The sequence below is a fragment of the Octodon degus genome, unplaced genomic scaffold, assembly GCF_000260255.1.
Source record: "Octodon degus isolate 3935 unplaced genomic scaffold, OctDeg1.0 scaffold00111, whole genome shotgun sequence".
NCBI classification, from domain to species: Eukaryota; Metazoa; Chordata; class Mammalia; order Rodentia; family Octodontidae; genus Octodon; species Octodon degus.
The window spans coordinates 7,035,433-7,045,373 of NW_004524687.1; positions in this window are offsets into that span (position 1 = coordinate 7,035,433).

Here is a 9,941-nt window from a genome sequence, read left to right on the forward strand (position 1 = left end):
TCAGTACAGTATGTTTAAAGATGGTTAATATTTAATCATTTACATTGAGATTATTTTGGAAATGAAACAAAGGGAAAGTGATGAAATGTTTCTCTTCTACCTTGGTAATCTCACATGAGCTTATTCTCCTATGTAAGCAGTATAATCTAGTGAATGTGTATTGTCTAGACATACTTATACATGGATGTGAAGGCTCACTCTACACACTAGCCTAGACTTGTTTCCATGTGACAACATAATCAATGTAGGGCACTCCCACATTGCCTCAGCTATTTACTTGTATGTCCTCATTCTTTCCTGTATTTACACAATGTTCCCTTTTATATGCCTATCATAATACACTTAATTAGTTGCTTATTGGTGAGCAATTACATTGTGTCCATAGTAACTTTCTTTTAAGTAGAGTATATTCTGTGATATCTGTATAAATGAATTCTGATTTGGTCTTTGGACTGATTAATCAGTATGTCTTAAATCTTCTTCTCTTATTGCTGAGACAAAATACCTGATGCCCAAAATTAAGGAAGGAAAGGCTTATTTAGCTCACAGTTGGATATGAATTTTTCAGAGTGTTTCACAAGCATTCAGATGGCTATAAGCTAAGGTTTCATAGCTTTTTTTTCCCCAGAAAATAATTTAATAGCTACTTTTAGGGTTAGAGGCTTAACCATGATCACAGCCATAAAAACATCCCATCAGATTCCTACTGCATGTTGATGTCCAGGACAAGCACTATGATTGCTAGAAGGCCAGGCTTCTTTCAGCCTGTGTCTTTGACCAACCTGCCAGGAAGGATAAGAATTCTATCATGCCAATCCACTGGCGACCTAAGATTCTCCTCTTGTGATGTCTGGCATCACTTTATCACACTCCAATAGTGTGACCCATACTTGCTGAATAGCAGATCTTCAGATTCTGATGTTGAAGGAGAGAGTTGCTTCAGGCCTCGAGGATTGCTGGAAAGGTGTCAAAGAACCTGGGCTGATGTGGGAGATTAACTTCAGCTTTTCAGAAGTTAATCCTTTGATCTAGGGCCTAGATCTAATTTTTACTTAAGACTTAACCAAATTTATCTAAAATTCTATAGGGGAAAACAGAGACATCTTGACTGTTAATGTAAACATAATCCTGAATGTTTAACTGACTGACTGACTGACTGTCTGATGGAAGGTTTGGTGGAGGGAGGGTCTGACGGCCTGGAGCACTGGCTCTTCATCTTGCCTTGTCCTGGCTTACGTAAGGGAACAATGGGGGTCCAGGAAGCACACCTGTCATCTTCGAAGTCTAGCAAGAACCTCAGCTGGACCAATATGCATTGCTCAAATCCAATTGAAAGAATAAAGAAAAGTCTTAGCCAGCTCTGTACATGTCATTGAAGAATCACTTTGTATCTGTATACACAAAATAGTTAGGATAGATATACAGCTACTTTCTCTTAATTCAATGAGAAGAAAGATTTGTACTAATAGTGTTTGGATAGGATATCATGTCTGCATCTTGTACTATGAATAACCACTATGAAGACAACAATATGCAATGTATTAATTATTGAAACTGTCCTACTAATCGGTTTTGAAACTGTCTCATTGCTATTTGTTTCTCAATAAAATTAATAAAATTTTTTTAAAAAATACATGGAAATAAGGTCAGGCTCAGCCAAAAATGAGAGAATTGTTCCTCTTCTGAGGAGAATCATCCAGGTGGTGCTCCACAAACCCATTCTGGGGAATACAGACAATTCAATGATGAACAGTTTTTAGCTTTACCTTATGCTTCTAGCTCTGCCACTATGGGAGCACATGACCAGTTCTGTCATCACTGCAGGTCAGCAAGCTTCTTGTAACAACAGCAGCATCTTGCCCAGTGATTAGAGTTTGAGGGCAGGGTTAACAAGGAAGCTGGGGGTGAGAGCTCAGCTACAGTGTCCCTTTGGGGTCTGCAGGTTGAAAGAAAAGCTTTAGATTCTAATAACCTAGTAGGCACTAGACTGTCTCACCCATGAGGAGACATCCTTGACTCTTCCATGAATTTCCCCAAGCATACACAGTTGGTAGGTTGTGGCCCTCAGTTTTGAGCCCAGCTCTGCCTGACAACTATGTCTTATTCTTTCCTCAGCGACACAACAGTGGGGGGATGCTTTCTTCCCCAGGGCTTTTGTGTCTGTAGCTTCTGTGTCAACTTCTGTGTCAAGTTGACATAGTGGTGATACGTCTTGGCACAATATAATGTGGTGCTTTGGTATATTTACATATTGGTGTTGATCAGCTCAAAATAGGTTATCTTTTTTTTTGGTATTTAGTACTACAGGGTCTCACTACACAGATCAGACCGTTAGTGACTCTCGTTTTCAGCCTCCCAAATGCTGGGATTATAGGTGCACACCACCATGCCCAGTCTCAATCATCATCTCAACATGCCCCGGGGGTGGGACCAGCATGGCATGCCAGGGATTGAACCTTAGCGCCTGTGTCTGTCTAAACAGGAACTTTAATCCACTGAGCTATCTGGCCGGCCCTCAAAATAGTTTATCTATTAACTCACATATTTGTCATTTCTTTGTGTTAAGAACATTCAAGATGCTCCTCCCTTTCAGCTTTTTTTTTATTCTGTTGTACAGCATTGTGAATTGCCCTCACTTTCTGTGTACTCCTGTCTGACTATAACTGTGCACAAGAAAGCCGCTGTCTCAGTTACTCTTCTTTCATTGCTGGGACAAATATGCTACATCCAAAATGAAGGAAGGAAAGGTTTATTTAGCTCACAGTTACAGGAGGTTTTAGTCCATACTCAGCTGGCTCCAAGGCAGAGGAGCACACGGCAGAGGGCAGCAGTTCATGGCAGCAGAGACAGCAAAACAGCAAGAGCAAAAAGGGAGGAGTAACAGCAACAATGCCAACAGAGTCTCTCTCTTACGTTGTATTCAGGCTATCCACACCAGGCTGGGTGTAGTACTCACACCCATAATCCAAGCAGTACTATGAGTCATAATCCCAGCAGTACTCAGATCCATAATCCCAGCCTTGGAACATTAATTAATTACAAACTCTAGAACTGCGCCTCAACGACTACATGAGACTTTGAGGGGAAAAATACACACAAACTGTAACAGTAGTCCTACCGCCTTTCCTTGCTCTCTGGTAGCCATCATTCTGCTTGCTGATCTTATGGGTTTAGTTTTCTGAGATTCCCTACATAGGAGAGAAATCATGTGGTATTTTCTGTATCTGGCCAATTTGATGGCCAACTCTATTCATATTGTTGCACATTAACAGGACTTTGTCCTTTTTAAGATCTGAATAATATTCTATTGCATATATAACATGTATTTCATTTTCGTTCTGGACTGATCTGTCAGTGGAGACCTCAGTTGATTATATATCTTGGATATAGTAATAGTGGTACAGTAAATATACAAGTACAGTTATCTCTGGTGTACTGATTTCATTCCGTTTGGATGCACAGTAAAGGTACTCCTAGATCACATAGTTGTTCTTTTTTAATTTTCTATGAGAACCTATACAGTGTTCTCTGGAACAGCTACACTGATCGCCACCCTCACCAGCAGTGTGGACCCATTTCTCATGTGCTCACTGGCATCCATCCTTTTTTGGGGGTCTTTTTTATTATATCCTTTTTGGCCAGGGTGAGATAAAATCTCATGGTTTTGATCTGAATTTCCCTGATAATTAGTGGGATAGAACTGGCTGTTTCCCCTGCACATGTTGGACATTTCCAACTCTTCTTCTGAGAGCTATCTGTTCTGATCATGTTTCCTCTTTAAAAGTGAGGCTATTTTTAATCACTATTTTAATATGTCATTGTTGTCTTCCAAACTTTCCACTTTCCAAGATTTATAAGGGAGGGAGTTTCACTAATTTTCCGATTATAATGGTCTTGAGTCTTGCCAGAAGCTGATAAAACTAAATGCAAAGTGGACAGAATAGGTTGTGTTACTTTTAGAGCAGGCAGGCATTAATAATATAAAAACAAATGGAGAGGTCTTTCACGAGACCAAAAGCATGCATCCTTGTTTCAGTATTGGAAGACATATCTTAGGGGCAGGTTAAAAGTTTACCATAATACACTTTGAGTATCTGTTCAATTTCAAATCCAGGATCGATAAGCCTTATCAGAACATTTTTATGACTTCAAGGAGGTTATCACCATCTTAATATAGTGATGAAGACAAAATCCAGATCTCAGGAGAGGCCAAAACACAGCAAACAAATTAACATCTGTTAGGAATGACTTAGTCCAATCTTCAAGGTCAACATATTCACAGATGTCAGTGTCTGAAGGGAGAGATGATAATCACTGACCCTTCAAGCTTCTGGCACTTGGAAGGCAGCTGCGGGGGAGATAAGGAGCATTTTGTTGAGATAGCAAATTCATGTTCGAGTGCATATTTGCTGAATTTTTCTTTTAATAGGAGGAAATGCCAAACAAAAGTTAACCATGACCTTCCTGGATGGAAATAAAATGGATTACTGAGGTCCTCCTTTCCTACCACTGTCTTCAGAATTACAGTTCAGGTCTTTGACAGAGATTAGCTGCATGTTCTTCCTTTAATGTATTATCCTGAGGAGAAATAGGGAAGAGCAAGACAAGTAGAAAAAGTAAGAGGCCAGAGGAGAGGTGCATAGCAAATCAACAGTGGTCATTTGTTGTTGTTGTTCTTCCTTACATTCATTCCTTTTTATTTTTTTCTTTTAAAGAGAATAAAAAGGGGCTGGGGGGATAGCTCAGCAACCTAAGTTCCTGCCTGGAAAATGCAAGGACCCAGATTTAATCCCTGGTACTCCATGCCATGCTGGCCCCAGAGCCAGGTATGGTGGCACGTACCTGTAATCCCAGCACTGGGGAGGCTGAGATAGGAGGATCATTAGAAGTCCAAGCTGCACAGTGAGGCCCTGTGCCAAATAAGTAAAGAAATAAAAGATTTAATTTTTTAATTAAAGAGAATAGAAACAGGAAAAAACATTAATAATGATACAGAATTTTAAAACAAGATGATAGGAAATCAACCATGGTTGTTACGCTGCATATCGTTATTTTCAAAGTAGTCCAGGTTACCAAAAACATAAGAGTGCAAAATTGGTCACAAGACTAAAAAAGAATAAAACAATTTAAGCTTTCACTTTTCTTTTCAAAAGGCCTGTAGCAGTCAGCAGTACAACTATCCAAGCTATCCTGTGTATATCTGTATATAATATTCCTTCCTTTTCTCTTTCTTTTCTCCTTTCCCTCATCTCAGCTGTTCCTTCCCTTTGAACAGACTCTTTCCCTTTCACAGTATCTATTGTACTTTTCAGATTTTATTTACTCTTTCAGGTTTTCACATGAGGGAGACGAAACAATGTTTATCCATGTGGGTCTGATTTGTTTCACTTATGAGTATGATCTCTAATTGCATCCATTTGCTTATAAAAACATCAAGTTTATCTTTTTTATAGCTGAGTGATACTCTATTGTATAAAAATACCACATCTTTCTTTATCCATTCCTCTGTTGATGGGCCTTTGGGTTGCTTCCAAGATTTAGCTATGACAAATTCTTAATAAAGTCTATAAACTGGCTGGGTGTGGTGGCACATGGCTGTACTCCAAGCTCCCTGGGAGTGTGAAACAGTAGTACTGACAAGTTTGAGACCAGCCTAAACAAAGTAGTGAGGGTCTGTCTCAAAAATAAAACATAAAAAATGAAAAATAAAAAGGAATAGGGGCATAGCTCAAAGTGAAGGTCCTGGGTTTGAATATTAGTATCTTAAAAAATTCTATAAACCTAACACTTTTCCCAAATCAGGTCAGCAGTTGAATTTCTCATTGTAACATAGGTCTGGATTTGGATTTTTTTTAAAAAGAAAACAAAAACAAGCACTTTAGTACCTGCCAACTGTATCCTCTACAGGCTATCATCTTTGAAGCTAAATGTTATGGTTTGTGTCTAGGTGTCCCCCAAAAGCCCTGTGCAGTCATGGGTGACTTCTGAAGTTTGTGATTGATTATTGTGGGTGTGGATGCTGCACCTGCCCTAGGTCAGGTAATTTGCATTTCAATGTAAGGAGGAAAGAGAAGTTAGCTGCTTGAGCTTCTGCTACTCCTTCTTTTGTGCTCTTGTCTTTGCTGCCCTCCATGAAAGGCTGCTGTCTGTCCTGTGCCAGGTTGCCTTGGAGCCAGCTGAGTATGGACTGAAACCTCCAGCATCTGTGAGCTAAATAAACCTTTCCTTCCTTCAATTTAGGTGTCAACTATTTGTCCCAGCAACTAGAGAAGAGTAACTAAGACACTTAATAAATGTCCACTGGTAAAGTCCTGCAGAGGGGAGCTCTCTGTTTTGTTCTACCATCCACTCTCAAGGCAAGGAGTGCAGAAACACTACCTCTGGGGCCACCCTGACTGCTTGTGGTACTTCTCTCTCAAAGGGTAGTAAACTAGCCCCTAGAATGTAATGACCCTCCTCAGCAGAGAGCCTACTGTACAAGATAGGACTAATGGGTAGTCTTTTAAGGAAGCTGATCTATTGGAGGAGAAAGGCAAGGCTCTGCTGTCTATCTTTTCATTTTGTGGAAGAATCAACCAGCACAGAACACACTTGTGAGATGCTGGTGTCTGTTAGAACTGGTTTGCTAGTTACCTTTTTGCCAGTTAAGACTGACTTGACTTTTGGCTGGGATGCAAGGTCAGAAGCCCTGTGCTGGTGCCAGCTGCATCTCCACACTGGCCCCGAATTTGAGAATTATGGAATGCAGTTAGTCAGAGCTTCACTACAGGGTTGAGGACAGCAGAGGGTTTCATTGCCTACAGATTAAAACGATCCATTCAAAGTCCCAATATGACTGCACTCAGCACACAGTAATTAGCTAAGGCCAGGAGCCATGGCCAGAGTTCTGCTGCTCTGCTTGGGCAGACAGTATAGAAGAACAGGCAGAGCCCAGTGTTTCAGATGCTAACTCTGTTACTTATTGGCTGAGTAACTTTGGGGTATCCAACCCCTTTAATTCCTAGTTATTCATTTCAATGAGAATATTATCAGAGTGTCCTAATAATTTTGCAAAGTGATGTACTGCCATTCAAGGCAAGACCCTCAAGGAACAGAAGCATCTCTGTTTTAGACTATAACTGATCTGTGAGGAAAATTTCCCACTATACGTCCCAATCCCTAATTGGCATCTCCTCTTGCTACTGGGACACTTCCAAGCAAGCTGTCCCTGTCAAATAGCCAGCAGTCTATGGAAACAAGCCATTGGATGAATTCTCATGCTTCCGCCTTGAAGGAGGAAAAGCACACCTTCTAAGCTCTGTGTGGAGAAAGCCTGCCAGGGCCAAGTTTGTCTTATTCTGAAGTTCAACATTCCTTTTCCTACAGAAATCTGTTAAAGGCCTCCCGAGGTCACAGCCTCCAGTGATAATGAGTGAGCAGTGATATGAGTTTTGTGTGACATGGCCTCTGCCCCCTGGCAGCCTCAGAGCCTTCATTTTACAGGGAAAGAATGGCTTCCTTTAACCCCTTTCTGAAGACTGGATGAAAGTCACTAGCTGCTGTGTTAAAGGGATGGTTGTGTGCTTCATGATGGGGTTAGGAATTAAGCTAGCTTTTGACATAAGTTAGTAATTCACTAGTAAATACATATAATTATTGGGAAAAGCCTTCGTAAACTTTCACTTATAAAAAATACGATGATTCTCTTGATAGTGAGAACCCTAAGACTTGTCTTAAATTGCCAAATTAAAAAGCAGAAGTGGACAAAATCGGATTGATCTCAAAGTCAAGAAATGGTACTTTTTGATTATTATTTTCCTCTCCACTCTGTTTTTTCCCCACTGAGGTTTCTATATAGGCATTAGAAGACAGTGACCCCCTTTTACAGATTCCCATTTATAACAACTATTCTGCTATGAGAAAAGCAGAGTAAAGAAGAGGCTAGTCTTTTGAACTTTGGTCATATGCCAGGTTCTGTGGTACTGTCTTGAATTCCTCACCTGTAGAATATATCAGTCTAATAATAGCTTGTGCATGTTTTTTAGTTATGGGTAGCATTAACTGAGAACTATGCTTGAGTCTAGTGATTCAAGTATGCGTTTAGGGTTGACTCTGTCTTCACCATCCCCAATGTCTGAGTAGTTCAGTGCCCCTAAGCCCCTTCTTTTTGCACTAGGTCAGTCTTCTATTAATAAAAAGCTACATGAATTCATCCTTACTAACTGGGAAATGACTCATTCTCTTTGGGTGTGAGTTGTCCCAAGCTTTGTGTTTGATTGAGATGGAAGCCATGCAAAATGGTACTTAAAGATGGTGATTTCAAGAATGAAACAACTGGGGGAATCAGATGTTTTGGGTGGAGGAATTGAGAGGGTGGGCAGAGTGAGCTTCTGACAGCATACGTGGTTGTCCTCATCAGTGGTGAGGACAGCAATGGCTGAGAGCTGTGTTGTCAGGTTCTCTCTAGGAGGGCTGGGTGTGCACGCTCTTCTGAAGATGCTTCAGGGCTCGTCCATGAGGGGGCACTAGTACTCCAAGTTGCCTGTGTGAAGTGTTGTCTGAGAGCCCTTCAGCCTGTGACTTCCGGATCATTTAGCTGCTTGTACCATGTCCTTGGCTGTGTGTCCTCAGAATCACACACAGGGATCCTGAGGGACTCTGTCCTTTTACTCATCTCAGTCTCTCAGTGGTCTCCAGATTCTGGCTGTCAGTAATAAAGAGACTGCTCAAATATGGAAGGCTGACCATCAGGTGCAATGGGTGTTTGTAAAATTAGGATAAAGTCTGTGACTCAATATTGCACCAGAAAGGGGCAGTGGGGTCCCCTGGGAGGATTTCCAAAGGAAGTAAGTGGGACCTGCTAGTGGGAGGGCAGTGGAGAAGGAGAGAGCAGACCATCTCCAGTAACAGGAACATTGTCTTGTGCCCCTCACTCAAAACTAAGAAGTCTTCTGCCATGAAATCAAAGAAGAGAGCTGAGGACCAAAACACATAGAGGCTTGGAAGTGGAGCCAACAGTCCATCTTAGCTCAAACTGAGCGCTCAGTGAAATGCCCACTACTCATTAGACTCGTTCCCATGATGCCATCCTGTTTTATGTTCTTTATAACATTTATTACTTTCTGAAATTATCCTATTGCTTATTTATTGCCCATCACTTTGTTAGAATGCAAGAAACTCTACTAGGGCTGGCGGACCTTGGTGCTCTTGTTCACAGATCGGCTTCTACTCCTGGAAACAGTGTCCCACACAGTAGTTACCAGTGGGTGTCAGGAAAGTGAATGAAAAGGCCTGGAGGTGTCAGAATTTACCAAAGATGTCCAAGTGGATGTGTTCAATCAATCACTTCTGAGAAAACTAAGGGCATTTCATAATTCATAGTACAATGTGCTCTAGTGGGTTTTGAATGTGGGCAAGCTGAATGGATTGCTTTTCTTGACCAAGGTGACTACGTGGTCATTTCAGTAGCAGTGTGATGTCTGCACACATATGTCACATATATTTACTAACTCCTTGATTTATACAGTCATTGTAGAAGTTGTATTTATATGTAAGCTGATTTGTCCTAGACTTTGGACTGAGTAACAACTTACATGGGAAATTCATAGAGAATTATATGTGCTACTGCCTCTCCTGTGGAAAGACGTGATCACATGGCCAACACTTCACAGGAAATCACATATATCTTTATTTTTGGATTCAAGAGATTTGATCATTATGCATATAAAATATCAGGTAGCTCTAAAATTGAACAATGATCTTTCATTTAATTCTGTTTGTGAGGTAATGTGTCAGAGGTGATGTGACTTTACGTATCCCTGGCTTGGAGATCAGTTGTGGTGGAGCCACAAAATGGATTTTCCATGGGTATTATGAATTGCTTCTGCTTTCTAATTTCAGTATCAAATGTAATTGAACAGTCCTGCATGGCAGTACAGGAGCAATGCATTTTTTGAGTAACT